This window comes from Phocoena sinus, chromosome 6 (genome assembly GCF_008692025.1).
Source record: "Phocoena sinus isolate mPhoSin1 chromosome 6, mPhoSin1.pri, whole genome shotgun sequence".
In the NCBI taxonomy this organism is placed as follows: domain Eukaryota; kingdom Metazoa; phylum Chordata; class Mammalia; order Artiodactyla; family Phocoenidae; genus Phocoena; species Phocoena sinus.
The window spans coordinates 47,312,941-47,336,907 of record NC_045768.1 but is presented as its reverse complement, the minus strand read 5'-3'; the positions used below and the strand labels follow the sequence as shown (position 1 = coordinate 47,336,907).

The following is a 23,967-nucleotide window of genomic DNA, read 5'->3' as shown; positions in this document are numbered from 1 at the left end:
AAAAGCAAAAATAAACAAATGGAGCCTAATGAAACTTAAAAGCTTTTGCACAGCAAAGGAAAACATAAACAAGACCAAAAGACAACCCTCAGAATGGGAGAAAATATTTGCAAATGAAGCAACTGACAAAGGATTAATCTCCAAAATTTACAAGTAGCTCCTGCAGCTCCATATCAAAAATACAAACAACCCAATCCAAAAATGGGCAGAAGACCTAAGTAGACATTTCTCCAAAGAAGATATACAGATTGCCAACAAACACATGAAAGAATGCTCAACATCACTAATCATCAGAGAAATGCAAATCAAAGCTACAATGAGGTAACACCTCGCACCAGTCAGAATGACCATCATCCAAAAATCTACAGACAGTAAATGCTGGAGAGGGTGTGGAGAAAAGGGAACCCTCTTGCACTGTTGGTGGGAATGTAAATTGATACTGCCACTATGTTGAACAGTATGGAGGTTCCTTAAAAAACTACAAATAGAACTACCATATGACCCAGCAATCCCACTACTGGGCATATACCCTGAGAAAACCATAATTCAAAAAGAGTCATGTACCACAAAGTTCATTGCAGCTCTGTTTACAATAGCCAGGACATGGAAGCAACCTAAGTGTCCATCGACAGACGAATGGATAAAGAAGATATGGCACATATATACAATGGAATATTACTCAGCCATCAAAAGAAACGAAACTGTTATTTGTAGTGAGGTGGATGGACCTAGAGTCTGTCATACAGAGTGAAGTAAGTCAGAAAACGAAAAACAAATACCATATGCTAACACATATATATAGAATCTAAAAAAAAAAAATGGTTATGAAGAACCTAGGGGCAGGACAGGAACAAAGATGCAGACATAGAGAATGGACTTGAGGACCCGGGGAGGGGGAAGGGTAAGCTGTGATGAAGTGAGAGAGTTGCATGGACATATATATACTAACAAATGTAAAATAAATAGCTAGTGGGAAGCAGCCACATAGCACAGGGAGATCAGCACAGTGCTTTGTGACCACTTAGAGGGGTGGGATAGGGAGGGTGGGAGGGAGACATAAGAGGGAAGAGATATGGGGATATATGTATATGTATAGCTGATTCACTTTGTTATGAAGCAGAAACTAACACACCATTGTAAAGCAATTATACTCCAATAAAGGTGTTAAAAAAAAAAAGAAAAATGGCCAAATTTGGTACAAGTGAATTTATCATGGACTGATGAATAAGTGACTAAAAGATTGACCTCCAGGAATCCCAAGATCTGGTCAGTGTAGATTTATAGTGATTACGTTGCACCTCAAGAGGTATTTTGATGTATTGGTATAACTAGCTGGCAGTTCACCATTTAGAGAGATTCAGCCTTGGAGGAGACTCTTCCCAATTCAGAGTGCCTCACATGCTTCCAAGGAGACTGACACCATCGATCGACAATCCCGATTCAGCCAAGGAAAGCACTTTGACACAAGAGAAATTGTGCGAGTGTTTATACCAGGCATAGTAAACTCATTTTCAGCTGACTCAAAGCATAAATCAAAAGCATTTGGAGGGGCAACAGAATATATAATCAGTCACAATTTAGGGTAAAAGAAGAGAAATGACCAAGGGAGAACAGGAAAAAAACTTCAGTAGGGAAATTACCTCAAACTTCAATCTTCAAATTAATTGTATTTCAATAAGTTGCAAGTTATTTGTGTTAAAAAGAATAAAAGAACTAGATAGAAGAAAGTGAAAATGCAGTTAAAAACTGAGAGAATAGGAGACCTGTCATATCTTTTTATTCTGGAGTGAGTTGATGGACTCTTTAGCCAGACTGAGGAGAGCAAAGGGGCTTATCACTGGTGTTCCCTCCTATCCTAACTTTGAATCCAGAAAGCACAACTGGAGAGCTTTTTTTCTGCCCCAATTCAGTGCTCTGTTTTCTCATCTTATCAGACTTCAGTTCTGCTCTAATTTACTTTGGTCGTTGGCTGAACTGAGGATGCAATAAAAAACAAAAACAAAGGTCTCGCAGAAAGAAAACCAATGGTTGCCAGGCACTGGGGGAGAGTGACATGGGGAGCGACTGTTTAATGGTAGGGTCTCTTCTTGGGGTGATGAAAATGTTTTGAAACTAGATAGTGGTGATGGTTGCAAAGCATTTGAATGTACTAAGTGCCATAAATTTTACACTTTTTAATGGTTAAAACAGTGTATTTTATGTTAGTGAGTTTTACAGTAAAAAAAAAATTAAGGGCTCAAATGCAGTGCATGGGGGGGGGAATGATATGGGAAAGAATGGGGAGATGCTGGCATCATGGAAGCCAAAGGGAGATAGAGAGTGCGGAGCTCCAGGGACTGAGCTAGAATCAGTGGGACTTCTGGCTCAGAAATGAGTCCTGGTTTTCTTTGGTGAACTCAGTTTTAGTTCTTTCTTAGCACTACTTCAGCATCTAATTCAGTTTACCTAAGATTCATACAGAAGTCATAAGTGGGCTAACAGTCTAATGTAGGCTGTAGATTTTTTCCCCTAGTATCTTTTGTTTTATTTTGTCATTTAATTTATTTATTTTGTATAAATGTATTTAGATGGGGTAAGCTTTCTCCAATTTTGTATGTCCCCCGTGGATCCCTACTATTTTAAATTATTCCAGTTTCATTTATTTATGATAACATGCCTGGTCCATGAAAGCGTTTGTGTTTGCACCCCTGATATTTAAGGAACTTACACATATAAAGCACAATGCTAGAAATATTGATAATTACTCCAAATGGGCTTTTGCTTCACGGAGTCTTCTTAAAATGAAGACACATGTAAATGGTTTATTACAACATAGGCAAGATAGTCATTTTCCTCATTAGTATAGTGGTGAGTATCCCCGCCTGCCACAGCATAGGCAGGATAAGTGCCCAAATGGTAATAAAAATTAAGTGCATTGGGAACAAAGACAAATATAAAGAACATGTAATATCTGATTCCCTTGCACTTTCACTCATTGCATTGAGATTTTATTGCAGTGAATGCAGTTAAAGACAAATGGTATTTGTTAAGAAGTTGGAAAGAAATACCATCAAATCTGTAATTAATAGTCATCAGGGCATAACTTTATTGTAGCACACTTATAGCTTGGGAATGAGGAGTTGTATTTACATCATTAATGAAAACAACTTTGGCATATATATATATATATATATATATATATATATATATATATATATATGGAAAATATATACACTTGGATTCTTAGCAGTTTAACAGCAATGCTCTCGGGAAATAAAGCTGCTATGTATTGACTCCTCCTGGGTGTTTTATATATGTCATTACTGATCCTCATAACAACCCTGCAAGTTAGTGTATGAGAATCTTGACATTAGTGAGGAGACGTTCTAAATATGTCCGAAGCCCTCAATTTCAAAATGTGGACATGGACCTTGGCTTTCCTGAATCACATTTTTTTCAAGAATCAGATGTCATTTGTGGATTGTCTCATGTTTCATTAAAAACATTTTTTCCAACTATTAGAATCTTAGCTTTATCTCTGCTTTGCTAGCTATTTTAACAAACAAACAAAAAACCCACAAAATCACCTTAGAGAAAGACTCCACAAAAAAATGAGTGGAGAACAGGAGCTGGCTAAGCTGGGCAGTCAGCTAAGATCACTCACTCACTGTGTGAGGATTTGTTCCAACACATCAGCCTCCTAGAACTGCCCAGAGTGTGCTTGTTCTTCATATCATATTCTGCTGGAATGAACATAAATTTGCACAGCTTTATAGAAAAGTTTTATTATTATATATCCAAAGTTGTTTAAATGAGTCTTTGGACTCAGTAATTTATCCTAAGGAAAATAATAAGATATCCATAAAGATTTATGTGAATGTTGATAATTGTTAGTTATAACAGTGAAAACGTACAAGGTGACAGTTATCAGTTTATTGTCTCTGAGCTCCAAATTCACCCTTCTTTGTCTTCCTTTGTGTTACTCTAGCTAAGTCCTATAAACGTTTCTTTTGCCAGCTGGCGGGATAGTCATTTCATCAGTAGAGGGCACTGGGTGCAGTAGTTGCAAGAAAACACTTCTCTTCCAGGTTCCAGTCCTCCGTATACATTCTGAGCCCCACAGCCATAAGCAGGAGCTTGAGCTGCACCCTCAGGCCATCTCTCCCTATCTGCAGCCACTTGAGAGCAGCTTCAGCTGTCTGCACCCACAAGCAATGCTGGCCACTTCAACAGGCACACTCTGGCCCGCCCACACCAACCAGCAAAGGCAGGTCACTCCTGCAGACCAGCTCCCGCCTACCAGCTCCCGCCTATCCACACCCAGCAGCCGTGATGAGCTGTTTTTACAGATCAGTGCCAGCCTGTGCCCTCAAACAAGTTTTTTTTTTTTTTTTGCCACTGCAGGCTGCCTGTGGTAGCGACTCCCTCTTTGAAGAGGTTTGAATCTGAGCCTTGGGGCCCAGAGGGCTAATCCTAGTCCTTTATTGTTCCTATTCCTCAGGCTAGAGGTAGTACCTGCTTTTTTTTTTTTAATTGGAGCATAGTTGATTAACAATGTCATGTTAGTTTCAGGTGTACAGCAGAGCGATTCAGTTATACGTATACATTTATCTATTTTTCAAATTCTTTTCCCATTTAGGTTATTACAGGATATTAAGAGCGTTCCCTGTGCTATACAGTAGGTCCTGTTGGTAATCTGTTTTAAGTATAGCAGTGTGTACTTGTCAATTCCAAACTCCCAATCTATCCCTCCCTTCAACCCTTCCCCCCTGGTAACCATAAGTTGTTCTCTAAGTCTGTGAGTCTGTTTCTGTTTTATAAATAAGTTCATTTGTATCTTTTTTTTTAGATTCTGCATATAAGTGATATCATATGATATTTATTTTTCTCTGTCTGACTTAACTTCACTTAGTATGATAATCTCCAGGTCTATCCATGTTGCTGCAAATGGCACTATTTCATTCTTTTTAATGGCTGAGTGATATTCCTTTGTATATATGTACCACATCTTCTTTATCCATTCATCTGTTGATGGACACTTAGGTTGCTTCCACGTCTTGGCTATTGTAAACAGTGCTGCGATGAACATTGGGGTGCATGTATCCTTTTGAACCACGTTTCAAAAAACCATGTTTCAAAAAACCATGTTTTTTTCTGGATATATGCCCAGGAGCGGGATTGCTAGATCATATGGTCGCTCTATTTTTAGTTGCTTAAGGAGCCTCCATACTGTTCTCCATAGTGACTGTACCAATTTACATTCCCACCAACAGTGTAGGATGGTTCCGTTTTCTTCACCCCCTCTCCAGCATTTATTGTTTGTAGTTTTTTTTTTTTTTTTCGGTACGCGGGCCTCTCACTGTTGTGGCCTCTCCCGTTGCGGAGCACAGGCTCCGGACGCGCAGGCTCAGCGGCCATGGCTCACGGGCCCAGCCGCTCTGCGGCATGTGGGATCTTCCCGGACCGGGGCACGAACCTGTGTCTCCTGCATCGGCAGGTGGACTCTCAACCACTGCACCACCAGGGAAGCCCTGTAGATTTTTTTAATGATGGCCATTCTGACTGGTATGAGGTGATATCTCATTATAGTTTTGATTTGCATTTCTCTAATAATTAGCAATGTTGAACATCTTTTCATGTGCCTCTTGGCCATCTATATGTCTTCTCTGGAGAAATGTCTATTTAGGTCTTCTGCCCATTTTTTTTTTTTTTTTTTTTTTTTTTTTGCGATATGCGGGCCTCTCACTGTTGTGGCCTCTCCTGTTGCAGAGCACAGTCTCCAGACGCACAGGCTCAGCGGCCATGGCTCACGGGCCCGGCTGCTCCGCGGCATGTGGGATCTTCCTGGACCGGGGCACGAACCCGTGTCTCCTGCGTCGGCAGGCAGACTCTCAACCACTGCGCCACCAGGGAAGCCCCTGCCCATTTTTTTATTGGTTTTTTTATTTTTTTTTTGATATTGAGCTACATGAGCTGTTTGTAAATTTTGAAGACTAATCCCTTGTAGGTCACGACGTTTGCAAATATTTTCTCCCATTCTGTGAGTTGTCTTTTTGTTTTGTTTATGGTTTCCTTTGCTCTGCAAAAGCTTTTGAGTTTAATTAGGTCCCATTTCTTTATGTTTGTTTTTATTTTGTTTATTTTATTATTTTTCTTTATTTTGTTCCTGGTGGACTTTGACTGAAGGGCACTGACAGCTCCCAATATTATTCCATTTTATGGATGTATCCTCGTTTATTTAACTAATCCTTTATTGTTGAGCTTTTAACTTCTATATCAGTCAAGGTCCAGTTGGGAGACAGAAACCACGACAGTTATTTGAACAGGGAAAAATTAATACCCCCACAAAATAACTACTAAAATAGGTAAAAGTGGGCTTTAAGAGATCCAAGTATCACAAATTAAAAGAGCAGGTAATTTAAAGTTAGAGCCCCCTTAGAGCCCACTCGTACCTCTTTTAGTAGTTATTATTTTGGTATTAATTTTTCCCTGTTCAAATAACTAGTGGTTTCTGTCTCCCAACTGGACCTTGACTGATATAGAAGTTAAAAGCTCAACAATAAAGGATTAGTTAAATAAATGAGGATACATCCATATAATGGAATAATATTGGGAGCTGTCAGTGCCCTTCAGTCAAAGCCCACCAGGAACACGCTTGTAGCTAAACAAGTTGGATTTGTTACTTTGTAGAAAGGGAGAATGCACATCAGGGGAAAACCACAGGATGTTTCAGTAGGAATGTGTTAGAAAGAACCCATTACAGGATTTGCAATTTGGTTGGATGATTTGGGGGAAGGTTTAAGAAAGAAATTTGGTCTAGATTGTGTGTTGTCAGAATGTGGGGGTAATTCTATGGTTGGACATTTTGCAGTTGCCATAGTGATGTGTTTTTGTCTGTACTTACACAAAGTTAAGAAGAGGCCTTTCTTTATTTCATCCTGTCATGATCTCAGAGTAACCTTGTCTAAGGTTGGTATTCTGTGAGATTGTTTATGTCCAATAGGAAACTAACATGGCCTTGCTCTGAATGTTAGATTGGTTCTGAACATGAGTTCTTTTTCAGAGCTTTCAGCTATCATGTAAGAAGTCTGCCTACCCTGGGGCCACCACATGGAGTGACCACATACTTACATATAGAGAGAGATGGCCCAGAGTTCAAGTCTCCAGCTATTGAAGGCTTCCATCCTGGCTAACAGACAATTGAATGAAGAAGACTTTGAGATGCTGTCAGCCCCAACCATTGTCTGACCACAACTAGGTGAGGGACCTGCATGCAGTCAGAACTACCAGCTGAGCCAAGCTGACCTCCAGACTTGTGAGTAAAATAAATAATTACCATTGATTTGAGTTACTATTTGGGGGTGGTTTGTTTTACAGTAATAGATAACTGATACAATGTCGGATAGGCAGTTAGCTCTATAGTTCTGGAGCTCAGGAGAGAGATCAGACATGGTGGTACAGATCAGGAAGTCCTTTAGCAAGGAGAAAGCACTTGAAGTCATAGATGAAGTCATCAGGGAGATAATGTACATTGAGAAGAAAAAAAAGAACCCACAGTGGCACCTTTACAATAACACTGAAGTGATCAAGATGAAAGAAGAATTTGCAAGGAGACTGAGAAGGAGTTATCAGATGACATCCATGAGAGATGAATGTTAAGGAAGTAAAAATGAGAGTATGAAGAAAGAGGGCATTTTCCACAGAGTCAAATGCTGTGGCGGGAGATCAAGTAAGACAAAGACCGAAAAGTGTTCTTTGGATTGAGCAACAGTGAGTTTACCTTGTTGGCAAAAGTAGTTTCAGGGGGCTTCCCTGGTGGCGCAGTGGTTGAGAGTCCGCCTGCCGATGGAGGGGACACGGGTTCGTGCCCTGGTCCAGGAAGATCCCACATGCTGCGGAGCGGCTGGGCCCGTGAGCCATGGCCGCTGAGCCTGCGCGTCCGGAGCCTGTGCTCCGCAACGTGAGAGGCCACAACTGTGAGAGGCCCGCGTACAGCAAAAAAAAAAGTAGTTTCAGGGAAACTAGGGGCTAGGCAGTGATGGGGGCAGAAGCCAGATTGCAGAGATAAGGAGAGAGGAGAAGATCAGAAAGACACCAAATCCCATGCTGTTTTACTGCATCATGCTGACTTCCTGCATACTATTCGTCTGTATATAATTTTTTCTACAATTCAGTAACCCAATAAAACAATCACATCATGTCATGAACCTTACAATGCCACAAAAGCATGGGTATATCATGTCCTGGTATATATTTAGTGTCATACTTTAACCTGCAGTTTCCAGTTATAAATGCATTACTCTGTGTGTTTGTCTGTCATTATAATCACTTTAAATCTCTCATTGTTTATTTCTCTTGAAAGTAAAATAGCTCATCATTTAAAATAGTACTCAGTGTTCATTGGTGCCTTGTAATTACTTCAGAAAAACAATCTCAGTTTACAGGTTATAAACTCCTGAAGCATCTCTGCAGGAGGAATAGCTTACTTTCACCAGAAAAGTCTAGGGAAAATTATTCTAGTCATAGCCTGCTAATTCATTGGCCTGATTGTCGGAGCTCCCATGACAGTTCACTCTCTTGGGAGGCTGGTGTGGGGCTCTGCTTATCCAAGGGGGAGGTCAAGGCCTCCTTGGCAACAGGGAATGAGTTGCAAGGGAGTTGTGGAAAGAAATTCTGTTCAATTCAACCTGTAAGTAGATCTGGACATAATGGCCTCATCTGGCTCCTCTAAGTCTCTCTTTCCCCCCTTTTTTCAGGGCGAATCTTATCCCTAACTCTTTCATTATTTGCTTGTGGTTTCCTTGCCAAAGATGTGTGGAGGTAAGCACTATGATGAGGATGGGAGTTAAGGGTTTTTGAATGAAGAGTTTACGTTTCAAAGGACTTGAAATTTATATTTCAAATGTCACTTCCCAATGAGCCTTTACACGTAAACAAAACACGATCAACAGACTTGGAAGGTGAGGAATAGCATGCATGTTTGACTCCTGTTGCATTCCTGGGCTATACTGGCTGTAACATTTTTTTTCTTTTTTTTTTTTTTGCAGTACGCAGGCCTCTCACTGTTGTGGCCTCTCCCGTTGCGGAGCACAGGCTCCGGACACGCAGGCTCAGCGGCCATGACTCATGGGCCCAGCCGCTCCGCGGTATGTGGGATCTTCCCAGACCGGGGCACGAACCCATGTCCCCTGCATCGGCAGGCGGACTCTCAACCACTGTGCCCCCAGGGAAGCCCCTGTAACATTTTTTAATAGATTCTATAGTTACCTTGTAAATATCACCATCGAGTATATTATATTTAAAAACATTCTTTTGTTAGGTGTAGAAGTTTAAAAGGTACTATTATTTTTAAAAATCTGGTTTTGGCATTTTTTCATATTTTAGGATATTAGAAGCCTCTAAAATGGAAATTTTGTGGGCATATCTTAGCATTTGAGAAGCCCTGCCTGGGGCAATAACTTTGACCCTGTGTGGAAAGGTGTGGAGGATAATTCTGTGAGTGCTCAGAGGGGTTTGAAAAGTTGGAAACGAACACTTGTGCATTGAGCACGTTTTGTTGTGCTTAGCACCATACTAGGGGCTACACATTCTACATTTAATCATGGAGAATTGCCTGGAATGAGGCCTAAGAACACAAAGTCCTGGAGGAGATGATTTGAGCTGTCAGCAGAAGGGAAACTGCAGTATGTGGGACTTAAAAACAGCTTGCATGCGGTATGGGATAAGGGTAGAGGGAAAAAAATCTTGGCAAATTTATTCTGCACAAATACTTGTGTCATCCTCATTTGTGTAGACTTTGTGACTTTTTCCCTGGGTTCATCTGGTTGGCAGATGGATGTAAATGCCTTTTAGCCTCAAAGAAGGCACACAGAAGGCACGTACGAATCTTGGCTGTGTGATAAACAGAAGCTGAGCTTCAGAGAATTTCTGGTATGTGTGCGTGTTTTTGTGCACGCGAGCATGTATGCACGCGTTGGGGCTGAACGTACCACTGGTTTAAATCTGATTTTCAACTGGGAAGATTTCATGTACTTCTTTAGTGTGGCCCAAGTGAATATCATTTTGGCAATGAAAAGTAGAGCATGTTCCAAAAGTTCTTTTCTTTTGCCATCAGGGATAGCAGTACTTTTATTTATAGTAATTTCAGGTCCCCAAATACCTTCAGCAGTATTAATGGAGCAAACAACAAAAAAAATTAAGCAGCAGATGATTAGATCATGTGTTATTTTATTGAGTACTTTATTTTCTTGCCTTTGGAAAATACAGGCCTTTTTTTCTCAACTGTGGTAATAGCTAATTCTTTTTATTTTAAAACATCTTTATTGGAGTATCATTGCTTTACAATGGTGTGTTAGTTTCTGCTTTATAACAGAGTGAATCAGCTATACATATACACATATCCCCATATCTCCTCCCTCTTGCATCTCCCTCCCACCTTCCCTATCCCCCTCGAGCTGATCTCCCTCTGCTATGTGGCTGCTTCCCACTAGCTATCTATTTTACATTTGGTAGTATATATAAGTCCATGCCACTCTCTCACTTTGTCCCAGCTTACCCTTCCCCCTCCCCATGTCCTCAAGTCCATTCTCTACATCTGCATCTTTATTCCTGTCCTGCCCCTAGGTTCTTCATAACCATTTTTTTTTAAGATTCCATATATATGTGTTAGCATACGGTATTTGTCTTTCTCTTTCTGACTTACTTCACTCTGTATGACAGACTCTAGGTCCATCCACCTCACTACAAATAACTCAGTTTCATTTCTTTTTATGGCTGAGTAATATTCCATTGTATATATGTGCCACATCTTCTTTATCCATCCATCTGTCGATGGACACTTAGGTTACTTCCATGTCCTGGCTATTGCTGCTACTTTACCAAATTCATTGATTAGCTCTAGTAGTTTGCTGGTAGCATCTTTAGTATTCTCTATATATAGTGTCATGTCATCGGCAAACAGTGACAATTTTACTTCTTCTTTTCTGATTTGGATTCCTTTTATCTCTTTTTCATCTCTGATTGTTGTGGCTAAAACTATGTTGAATAATAGTGGTGAGAGTGGGCAACTTTGTCTTGTTCCAGATCTTAGTGGACATGGTTTCAGTTTTTCACCATTGAGAATGATGTTGGCTGTGGTTTTGTCATATATGGCCTTTATTATGTTGAGGTAAGTTCCCTCTGTGCCTACTTTCTGGAGGGTTTTTATCATAAATGGGTGTTGAATTTTGTCGAAAGCTTTTTCTGCATCTACTGAGATGATCATGTGGTTTTTATTCTTCAATTTGTTAATATGGTTTATCACATTGATTGATTTGCATATATTGAAGAATCCTTGCATTCCTGGGATAAACCCCACTTGATCATGGTGTATGATCCTTTTAATGTGCTGTTAATATTTTGTGCTGTTAATATTTTGTTGAGGATTTTTGCATCCATGTTCATCAGTGATGTTGGCCTATAGTTTTCTTTCTTTAGGACATCTTGGTCTGGTTTTGGTATCAAGGTGATGGTGGCCTCGTAGAATGAGTTTGGGAATGTTCCTCCCTCTGCTATATTTTGGAAGCATTTGAGAAGGATAGGTCTTAGCTCTCCTCTAAATATGTGATAGAATTGGCCTGTGAAGCCATCTGTTCCTAGGCTTTTGTTTGTTGGAAGATTTTTTTTTTTTTTTTCCAGTACGCGGGCCTCTCACTGCTGTGGCCTCTCCTGTTGCGGAGCACAGGCTCCGGACGCGCAGGCCCAGCAGCCATGGCTCACGGGCCCAGCTGCTCCGTGGCATGTGGGATCTTCCCAGACCGGGGTACGAACCCGTGTCCCCTGCATCGGCAGGCGGACGCTCAACCACTGCGCCACCAGGGAAGCCCTGTTGGAAGATTTTTAATCACAGTCTCAGTTTCAGTGCTTGTGTTTGATCTGTTTATATTTTCTATTTCTTCCTGATATAATTTTTTTCTAAGATTTATTTAAAAGGAATATTCTTGCCTGTGCAACAGGAATATGGACAGTACAGTTGACCTTGTCTCTTAGTCTTGATGATTTAAAGAAAAATACATACATAAGAATCAAATCCTTTGAATTTGTTAATATTTATTATAATGGAAATATACATGGAATGGAAATATACATGAAATGAAGCTATATTGGAAACATACAGCAGTAACTAGAAAAATGTCTATTATTTATTGAGCAACTACCATATACTACATTCTTTCATATACTCATTACCTAATTTATATTCAAAGAATCCTATTAAGGTATGTTTTAGGATCACCATTTGTTCCAGTTTTGTCTCAAAAATATTAGGTAATTACTCCAAGGACTCTGAATAGCAAAGCTGGGAGTTTGAACCTAAGTTCGGCCAACTCTGAAGTTTATATTCTTTCCACTCAAACATGCTGCCCCTTAAAGTCATGCAATTACTGGGAATGACACTCAGTTCTATCACTAGGAAGGCAACTGTGTTTATTAGTCAACACTGTTCATATTCAAAGAACCATTTACTGAACTTCTGCTTTCTTCTAGACATGATGATAAATGATGTGGAATCTAGAGATCAAAGATGAGGTGTCCCTGCCTTCACAGAACCCACAGGTTAGTGGGAAAGTCTAGAAAGAATATTAATGATTATGATGCAGGATGTTAGACATTATGAGAAATATAACAACAAGCTACTACTAGAGCCTGGGAAAGACCACAGGCTCTGTGTGCATGTGTGGTGTGTGTGGTGTGTTTGACTGAGGTAAGATAAAGGACATTCAAATGGAACAGCATGTGCAAAGTAAAGTGATGGAGAACATATGGCTTATATGAAAAACTGCGAATTGTTTGGTTTACCTGAAACATAGTGGTAATGGGTGGCAGAGTGATGGGAAATGAGAATAAAAGGTTTTGAGAGGGACTTCCCTGGTGGTCCAGTGGCTAAGACTTTGCGTTTCCAGTGCAGGGGGCACAGGTTTGATCCCTGGTAGGGGAACTAAGATCCCACGTGCTGCATTACCAAAAAAAAAAAGCCTTTGAGAATGGTGAAATCAAGGATTTTACTTTTTGTATGGCCATAAACTTTCAAAATTGTCTTGATAAGATAAATATTTTCCTTCCTATCTTTTGAAGACACACTGTACTCTCATAGTATTTTCCCAAAGAGGAAATGCAATTAGCACACAAGTATATGGGAAAAATAGTCTTATTGGTAATCAAAGTAAAGAAAAATATTAACCCAACCAAAGGATGAAACTAATAAAAATATCCAGTATTGATAAGGATAAGATGAGCTAGGCATATTTGTATTTTGCTGATTGTTCTATAAACTGGTCCAACACTTTTGTAAAGTTAAATATATATTAAGATATTTTAAATGTTTATGCCCTTTGAATCAATGGCACTAGTTTTGGAACTCTGTAATAAGAGAGCTATAAATATTTATTGCAAGTTTCTTTAATGGTGAATCATTAGAATCAGCCTAAGTCGCCAGAGTACATCACTTTGATGCAACTTAAGGTACCATTAAAAATTATGTTTATGAATAGCATATAAAATGCATCTAACACAATTCTAGCTAAAAAAGTAGGATACTGAAATTGTATATATACATATATATATATACATACACACACGTATATATCCCTTCTCCCACTCCCCTACACCATATAAAACTATGCATTTTGTGTATATATATATATATACACACACACACACACACACACACACATTTGTATCCCCTGTCTTCCACTCCCCTAACACCCAATAAAAGTATACATTAAAAAAGAAACTGGAAATAAATCCACAGAATGTTAATGGTGGTAGTTGGGTTTTAGTGATAGGACTATGGGGAATTTTTTCTTTTTACTTTTTTTTTTTCTTTTTACTTTTATGCATTTTCCATATATTCTTTAATGATTGTTTAACTGTCAGAAATAGTACTAAATATTTTGTTAATGAATAGGAAAAGATGCTTGTAGAGTCCAGTTTTATTTTTTTGTTTCCTGTTGTCTGGTAAACTATTCTCAGATAGACCTGGCCCGCAAGGGGATAATTCTTTTTAAAAATTCCCAGTATTGGCAAACTTTCTCTTGGAATAGCTCTGCTGAACTCAAATGAGATCTTTTCTCCCTAAGCTACTTGCCCTTCTGTTTTTCTGGAAAGATGGAATTCATGAAAAATTACAATCTATAGTCTACAAATTGCTATGTACTACAGGGTCTATTAAAGAGTATGACAGGGGCTTCCCTGGTGGCGCAGTGGTTGAGAGTCCGCCTGCCGATGCAGGGGACACGGGTTCGTGCCCCGGTCTGGGAAGATCCCACATGCCGCGGAGCGGCTGGGCCCATGAGCCATGGCCGCTGAGCCTGCGCGTCCGGAGCCTGTCCTCCGCAACGGGAGAGGCCACAACAGTGAGAGGCCCGCGTAACGCATAAAAAAAAAAAAAAAAAAAAAAAAAAAAAAAAAAAAAAAAAGAGTATGACATTTTATTTTGAGAACTATATCTCCCAGACTACAATGCCCCATAGCTAGTCTGACATCAAATGCAACCTTCCTGAACAGTCATTTTCTCAAAGCTCCTGTCTCTTTAGAAAGTAAGTTGTTAGGGAAAGCAGGTGGCTCTGAAAACATCAGCCATCCACACACTCTACCTCTTTGAGAATAGCGAATCTGAACAAGTGTCTCCTTGTCAAGGATGAACAATCACAAAAGACATTAATGGGGCTTCCCTGGTGGCGCAGTGTCTTGAGAGTCCGCCTGCTGATGCAGGGGACACGGGTTCGTGCCCTGGTCCGGGAAGATCCCACATGCCATGGAGCGGCTGGGCCCGTGAGCCATGGCTGCTGAGCCTGCGCGTCCGGAGCCTGTGCTCCGCAACAGGAGAGGCCACAACAGTGAGAGGCCCGTATACCGCAAAAAAAAAAAAAAAAAGACATTAATGAAGCCCATAAAAATAAGAGCAGGGTGTAAGAAAACATGACCATTATGAAATAGCACAAAGCTATGAGGAAAGAACAAGCCGGATGAGAAGATACCAAGTGAGACTGAAAGAGATGGGAGAGATAGTAAAGACTGACAAGGAACTAAAGTAATGCAAAAACAGTAAAACATTCATGCCAAGGGAGTAAAGAGTCAATGATGCATATACTCACATGGAAAACAAACTTGAGAAATTTTTGCAGAACATAGAATAAAAGGACAAGAAGATGGAAAAGGAAAAGGTCATGGATATAGAGGGCAAAGAATGGAGTTTAAGCTAAAGCTAAGAACTTTAAGTACTCCTAAGGAACCAACGAAGATAATATAAACAGAATAAATATTAAAAATATAATGGAATAAAATGACTGTGTTGAAAGAAGTCAAAGTATGTAGATTGAAAAGGCTCACAGATTCTAGTAAAAAGCATTCAGAACAACCCCCCCGAAAGAAATACTGCAAAGTCCATTTTTACAAATACGTTAATTATTAGGATTTAAAAAATAAGTGCTCAGGAAGTAGAAAAAATTTGCCAATAAAGGAACAAAAATTAAACTCTTTCTTATGTAACTCTAAATTCCAGAAGAACTTGGAGATATATCTGCAAGCTTTGCAAGAGGCTGGATTAAGATGTGGATATTCGGGACTTTCCTGGTGGCACAGTGGGTAAGAATCCACCTGCCAGTGCAGGGGACACGGGTTCGACCCCTGGTCCAGGAGGATCCCATATGCCGCGGAGCAACTAAGCCCGTGCACCACAACTACTGAGCCTGCGCTTTGGAGCCCCCGAGCCACAACTGCTGAGGCCCGCGTGCCTAGAGCCCGAGCTCCGCAAAAAGAGAAGCCACCACAATGAGAAGCCCAGCAATGAGAAGCCCACGCACCACCGCAATGAAGGGTAGCCCCCTACTCACCGCAACTAGAGAAAGTGCACGTGCAGCAACGAAGACCCAATGCAGCCAAAAAAAAACTTTTTAAAGTAGATATTCAAAATTAGGTAAGCACACTTTCATTGACAAAGGTGGTAGAAAGATGTACTTTTAGAAGTAGAAGTTCTCTACCCCTATATACTTTTCTGCAAAATATAAGATAAAATATAAATAAAATGGGCTTGACAGTGTACATTAATCACTGACAGATGATTCAAAAACATAATTTAATAACAAGAATGTTAGCATTTAAAAGATGTGTAGAATTTTTCCTTATCCAATTTGCTCAACAAATTTGTGGATCCATAATAACTTGATATATTTTGTTGCTTGAAGGGGAAGCTTGGCCTTACCTTTCCTGTTTTTGCTCTTTTCATGGTACAGGAAATATATTTTTGCTAACCAGTTATTCACTTCATGTTTAAAGTGGCCTTTGTTGCCCTTTTGTATGGCTGTTGTGTTAGGTCAAAGGTAGTTTCCTGCCACATGCCTAGGCCACTTTTATTTATTTATTTATTTGCGGTACGCGGGCCTCTTACTGTTGTGGCCTCTCCCGTTGCGGAGCACAGGCTCCGGACGCGCAGGCTCAGCGGCCATGGCTCATGGGTCTAGCCGCTCCGCGGCATGTGGGATCTTCCCGGACCGGGGCACGATCCCGTGTCCCCTGCATCGGCAGGCGGACTCTCAACCACTGTGCCACCAGGGAAGCCCTTATGCCACTTTTAAATGATGTGGCACTGCCCTCAGTTCCTACTGTGGGGACCACATGCTTTGTCCTACTCGGGTGCAGCCAAAATTGGACCATGGTGGGCACCTGACCCATGACCACCAAATTATAGGTGATTAAAAGAATGGGAGCTGAGTCAGACTGTCTAGGTCCTAATCCAAGGTTTGCCACTTGACTTTGATCTTCATTTTCTTCTTTCATAAAATGAGCTTAATGATTATTCCTATTTGATTTGTTTGAAGTAAGGATTTAGAGTTAAACCATATGCTATTTGGTACATGATACCTAATCCTGTTGCATGTTATTGTTATTATTATTATTTGAAAAGATGGGGTAAGTCAATCAAATTCTCTCTCCTCTTTTGAATTTGATTTGGGAAAATCAGAATCAGGCAGCTAGCAATGGGAATAAGAGTTTAAAGCATGCATAGAGAGGAGCTATGAGATAGAGTTGCCAGGGGTGATGGCAATCTGGAGTTCGCAGATAGGGGAAACTAGATTAAGCAGATTGTGTCTTTAGGCAAATCTGATATAAACCCAGACAGAGTCACATCACCTCACTGAATGCGTGCCCTACAACAGTTGTTTTTAGCACATATCCATTCACGCCTTAGAGACAGTTTCTCTCTTCTATGACTGCTGGACCTTTCAGCTTCACTAAATAGGGTAGCTCCCTGTTATGGACTGAATGTTTGTATTCCCAGAAAATTCATATGCTGAAATCCTCATAATGTGATGATATTAGGAGGTGGGTGGGAGGGCCTTTGGATGGTGATTAGATCATCAGGGTAGAACCCTCATGAATGGGATTACTGCCCTTATAAAAGAGACTACAGAGAGGTCTCAAGTCCTCTTTCTGCCAGGTGAGAATAAAATGGGAAGACTGCAGTATGCAACTAGGAGAGGGCTCTCATCAGAACCCAACCATGTTGACACCCGAGCAGACCTGTGAGAAATAAATTTAGCCTCCAGAACTGTGAGAAATAAATTTCTGTTGTTTATAAGCCACCCAGTCTGTGGTACTTTGTTATAGTGGCCTGAACAGACTAAGATACTCTCATTATACAGGGAAATCTGCCAGAGTTAAAGGTAAGAAAAGGGAACCTGGGATCCAGAATAGGGTCGAAGTGATCTTCCATTCTTCCTTTGATGTCTAGTCTGCCTTCTGTCTCTGCCAAGCAACAGAATAAAGACCAAGCTTCTACCCATAGTAGGTAAGGCCTGCCCTGATCTGAGGATGGGCCAGCTTAAAGGAGCCTTACTAAGTGCATTTGGTAAAGAAATTTGTATACATTTCAATTAGTAACATTGTACAAGTTTGGACTTGTACAATTTCTAAGAATAATTATGAAAAATGAGGTCATTCAAAAGGCTCATTTTCTAAGATTTCAATATATAATTAGAAATGTGGTATGGAATAAATAAAATGGCACAGTTTGGGGGTTGGTGCCTTGTATATTTCTGTCCCAGATCTTTCCAGTGCTTTTAATTCTTTCAATAATAAAGAATACAGCAACGTGTGGATCTTTGAATCTATGGTATATAGTAACTTAGAGCAGTGGTTCTCAACCAGGGATGTTTTTTGTCTCCTGCAGACATTTGTCAATGTCTGGAGAGTTTTGGTTGTCATAACTTGGGGGCTTGCGATTGGCATCTAGTGGGCAGAGGCCAGGGATGTTGCTAAATATCCTACAATTTAGAGGATGATCCCCCCACAAAGAGAATTATTTTGTCAAATATGTCAATAGGGCCAATATTGAGAAACTCTGCCCTAAGAAAAGAAGTCTAGAACTTCTATTGAATGTTCTTTTATTCAATCAACTAATGAGAAGAAATATGGGGGAGACAAGCAAAAACATCAGCAGCCCTCCATGGCGTTCAGAGTTCCTCAGGTCTGGAGCATTTCAGACGTTTGCTGTTTACCAATGATGACCAATTTGTTTATTTTCTAAAGTTCAGAGATTTCACAGGGACATATTATTAAACTGCCTATTATTTTCTCTTTTCACAAGCCTATTTTAATGGCCTAGTATTGACATGTCTGGCATAGAGATCTTATTGTTCTGAGTGCTGGATCTATTTTCACTTACTCAAGATTTTCCTAGTCAATACATCCTTTGACCTGAAAATTCAAGAAGTATAAATCCTACCCATGGTTCTGCTCTGTCTCTGTCCCCAGTTGGCAGGTCTTCTACAAGCTCTTCAGTGTACTTTGGATATAGTACCTCCTATCAGTTTCATAATTAGAACACTTTATTCCTCTGAACTGTTTAATTTTTTAAGTTAATCTCTCTGGTTAGCCATAAACATTCAATTCTGAATTATTCTTCTAGTGTCAGAATAGAAGTCTGAATTATTACAGTATTAGAAGACTAATCAAGATCACCACGAAAACCTCATGAATATCCCACTGTGCCTTACCTAGCATCTGATAGGATCAGATATATCTTGAAAATTTGCCTGACAAACATGTTGACATATAGTTTTATTAACGAATCCTAGAAAGTCAGTGGAAAAATCCCTTCTATTCTAAGTTGTTCAGGCCACATTCTTGGATATAGGGGATTCTGCATAAACATCTTCATAGCTGGAAAAGTATAAGAGAATGAGTATTCCATTAATAAGGAATTCCTGATTTTTTAAAAATATAGTCTAGCACAGAAATTACTACTTAGTAATTTTTTTAAACATCTTTGTTGGAGTATAATTGCTTTACAGTTAGTTTCTGCTGTATAACAAAATGAATCAGCTATATTCATACATATATCCCCATATCCCCTCCCTCTTGCATCTCCCTCCCACCCTCCTTATCCCATCCCTCTAGGTGGTCGCAAAGCACCAAGCTGATCTCCCTGTTCTCCCTGTGCTATGCGGCTGCTTCCCAATAGCTAGCTATTTTACATTTGGTAGTGTATATAAGTCCATGCCACTCTCTCACTTTATCCCAGCTTACCCTTCCCGCTCTCTGTGTCCTCAAGTCCATTCTCTACGTCTGTGTCTTTATTCCTGTCCTGCTCCTAGGTTCATCAGAACCACTTTTTTTTTTCTTAGATTCCATATATATGTGTTAGCATATGGTATTTGTTTTTCTCTTTCTCACTTACTTCATTCTGTATAGCTCGGGGGTAGAACGTTTGACTATCTAGTAAATTTTGAAGGGAAATTTTTTGAATTGCTATAATTTTCAGAGTTTTCTCCTGAAGTAGTGTAGGTGATGATCATGTCCCCCATTCTAGAGAACTTACTGTGGTCCCAATTTAAATGCAGCTTCTCAGACAGTCCCTTCCTGGTCTCCTATTTAAAACATATGCCTTAAGCCCCACACCCCGTCACCTGCCTATACAAGACCAATATTTATCTATCCTATTACTCTGATTTTCTATCTAAAAGGATCTTATTTTCTTGTACACTAATCTATCATTCCTTGTACACTATAATGTCTGCTTTCATCTCATGAGTAATTAAAGCCTGGAAGCCTGGGAGTTATTTTTGAATCTTCCTTTTCCTTGCTTTTTCCTACAATTCTTTAAATTCACCAGCTAGTCTTGACTATTCTAGGTCCAAATATGTCTTGAAGTCATCTGACTCTCCCAGCGTTCACTGCTGTCACTGTAGTCCAGGGCCCCCATCGACGCTCACTGCACTATAGCAGTCTCCTGTCTGTTGTCCCACTTTACTGCACTCCCATCTCTAACCTATCTGCACAAAGGAGCCGGAAAGAGTTAAATAAAAATACCAACTGTGTTGTTCACTATGCCATTATACTATTCCAGGCCCTGTTATATGTGGGTTCTCAATAGTATTGGCTGAATGAAGGCACAGACAGAAATAAATGAGCAGAGAGAATGAATTGACAGAAAATCTCCTTCTGTCTCATCTTACAGAGGGGGCTAGTGACACTTGTTTAAGGTGGCAGAGCTACTACATGTCAGGTTTGGGACTAAAACCCAATTTTTCTAAGAATGGTCAAGGGTTTCTTTATAGAAAACACAGTCATATCTCCTCATTCCTTTTTTTTTTTTTTTTTTTTTTTTTTTTTTTTGCGGTACGCGGTTCTCTCACTGTTGTGGCCTCTCCCGTTGCGGAGCACAGGCTCCGGACGCGCAGGCCCAGCGGCCATGGCTCACGGGCCCAGCCACTCCGCGGGATGTGGGATCTTCCTGGACCGGGGCACGAACCCGCGTCCCCTGCATCGGCAGGTGGACTCTCAACCACTGCGCCACCAGGGAAGCCCCCTCCTCATTCCTTTTTACTCTTAACGAATTAGTTGCATTTTATTTCACTTTACTGCACAATCATTGTTCATCTGGATTGGAAAATTGATACCCATTTTCTGTAAAAATCATTAAATTACTGAGGAACATAAAGGAGTTAAGAAGCAATTCATAATCCCTCTGAGCATGTAATTTTTACTTTCATCTTTATGCTTTTCTTCTTCATTGTTATTTTTTGCCATAAGTATGCATTTATTTTTATAGTCAGGAAATATAGAGTTATATCAATGTGTTAAGAATTTCATTCATGGGAAATAACTGCTGGTGATATTTTAATGTAATTTATTCTAATGTTTTGTGGGTTTGTTTGCAATTTCTGGGATATGAATTTACATAATGCACAGAAAGATATTTTAAAGAATGCTAACCATAAGTTTAAGAAAGTAGGATTCATAATTTTAAATGTGGTCCACACAATTAATAAATATAGCTTAGCATACTACTTCTAATCCCTTGAATTTTTATAGCAACTGACTTTGACTGCAAAATGTTCACAGTCTTAGAAACCTAATTATTCCTTAGAAAAATCCTTTGAGAAAGGGAAAATAAATTTTCTAGACTTTTTATTAGGTAATGATAGCAATAGCATAACTCTACCTATGTATCTATACATACTTTTAGAAGCCACATTAATATATAAAAAATATTTGACATTTTCCCAAGGATTTTCTCAGCAGAAATTGTTTTTGGATGTATGTATAAAGCCTTGAAGTAATTTATAAGCTTCTTCTCTGGTCTCCACGTATGCTGGCAGACTTACTGATGTAAAATATATGCTTGAAATTTACTATAATATTTGTTATTAAAATAAGCAGTCTTATCTAATAGGTAGAGGAATAAATTAAAGGAATTTTAACACCAAAATTATCTTTTCTTAATTAAACAAGGATTGTATTTATTTTAAAATTACATTGTCATACTCAAGCTGCCCTCAAATGTAATTTAATTTTCTATTATCTACATTTTAAACTAGCTATTTTTTTTCATTGTTCATCTTTCTTAGTTCTTTGGGCACTATCCACCCCTTCCCCAACTCTAGCAACCAAATTAATTGCATTTTGCATCAAAATAATTTAAAATAGACCAAAGAACCAATTCCATAGGCCAATTTGCAAAAGCATTATGCACCTACATATACAATCAGAAAATGCATTTCTGATAAAATGCATTAAAAATAATATAATATAAATTAATATAATTAAAAAAAATTAAGTGCTTAGCATAATGCCCAGCACAGAAAAAGCACTTGGTACATGTATGTCAATGTCTTTGTAATTGTCATTTCTATTGATGATGTGTATTGGTACTACTAAAGGTTAATGGGATGCCTGTATTATGCATGATAATATTACAGTTAGGGTGACTATATGTCATAGCTGGCCTGGGAAAACCATGGTTTGTGTCCATTGTCCCAGTGTCCTTTACAGCTTAATATTTTAGCACTCTCAAAAGTGTCCTGATTTGGATGATCAATCGCATGGTCACTGATGTATAGTACAAAAGTAACCGTGATGAGAAGGCCCCAGTACAGTCATCACTCATCTCTTGATTTGGGCTTAACTGTATTCAGGTCTAGTGAGAGGGTGACTGGCCTGAATGACAAGACACTTTCCAAATGTGGGAAAGTATATTTAACATTAATAAACTCATTCCAGTACCTATCTCCTCTTATGTTTTGTAGATGAGAATCAGACAACATTTAAGAAACTGAGACCACAGCCTTTAAACTCACCTCACCCTTCCTGTCAGAGTTGTTTTTAGTTGGGATTTGGTTTTGGATGAAAATTTAAATAAATTTCTTAGACATGCCCATCTTTTCATTTGGCAGACAAGATGGACTAGAATTGGGGTGGTCATAATCATGTTTGTGGTTGTGGCACAAACCAGTGACACTTGAGTGGCAGCTTTCCCATACCAGCTACTTGTGATTTATTTTGGGGTTGTAGGCACTACTTCCATTCTTGATTTTTTTGTTTTTTTCCTTCAGGGGTTATCCAATCTGTCAACTTAAAAATAGCTATGTAGTCATATACATGTAGTCTGATTGCCACCCTCCAGTTTGATCCATGTATTGCCTCTGTGGTTTGTCGATACACCGCAGTAGGTCTTATAACTTGAAATTGTGCTTTACTATATGTCTTACATCTTTATGACAATGTCAAATGGATGTACCATGTCAAAGACAGTCTTCTTCACTGTCCTCTATTAGAGAAAGTTCAGTGATGGCTCCAGAATCTCCTGGATTTAGTTCTGGCTGCACAATTCATGAGGCTTAGTGCAAATTGAAAATGTAGAGCCTCATGTTAAAAAATTATTAGGAATTTCAAGGTGGCAACAGCAGAACATTAAGTCAAGAATGGGGCCCTTGTATTCGTGAGATCCCGTGCAACTGCATAGATATTGTACCATGCAGTTAGCCCTTTCATCTTTTAGTCTCCATTTTCCTTCCAACTGACAATTATGGACCACTTATTATGTATGAGGTACTATGCTTGTTATTTAATATAAAAATAAACTAATTTTTAGATTCTAATATTCCTGCTTTTAGATTTTGATGATTAAGACCCTCATCAGATAGATAAAATAGCACACAAATTGTGGCTATATTTTTGTCGCCTTCAGATCAAACATTTAGCTGTAATTTCCTATTCATCAGTCCTAAGTTGCAGTTCCTCTCCTCCAGATTCTTATGATCTATGTACTAACTATAGGATCCCAGCAGTCCCCGTCTCCCTGTATCTCTAACCATCCCACACATTGCCTGTTCTATTCCTACAGAGAGATTTATTCATGGCTAGGTAATAGATCATGCTATTAAGGTGTTAGTTGAAATGGGTTTAAAGCAGGGGTTTAAACTCAGATGTCTCCAGGGGTTGGACAGATAATATGAAATGTTCTTTTTCTGTTGTCAATTAATTTCATTTTTAAAAAGACTCAATATAGGCAGAAAAAAATAACTTCAGCCCAAAGTTAACTTAAGAGTTGTCAGTTTCCAATTTTTCTTTTCAGTCAGATTTACTGGAATATAATTCATATGTAATCAGTTCACTCTTTTAAGTGCGTAGTTCTATGAGTTTTGACGAACACCTACATTTGTGTAACAA

The 23,967-nt window shown here is 39.3% G+C and overlaps 1 protein-coding gene across 1 annotated transcript in view; it reads left to right on the top strand.

The window, feature by feature from the left end:
• Positions 1-23,967, top strand: part of TMC1 (transmembrane channel like 1) — a 388,569-nt gene that overhangs the window by 214,799 nt on the left and 149,803 nt on the right. Inside the window, exons 5-7 of the mRNA XM_032634496.1 lie at positions 7,043-7,294; positions 8,736-8,799; positions 12,502-12,570. The gene's annotated coding sequence lies outside the window, so the exon portion shown is untranslated. The remainder of the gene's footprint in view (positions 1-7,042; positions 7,295-8,735; positions 8,800-12,501; positions 12,571-23,967) is intronic.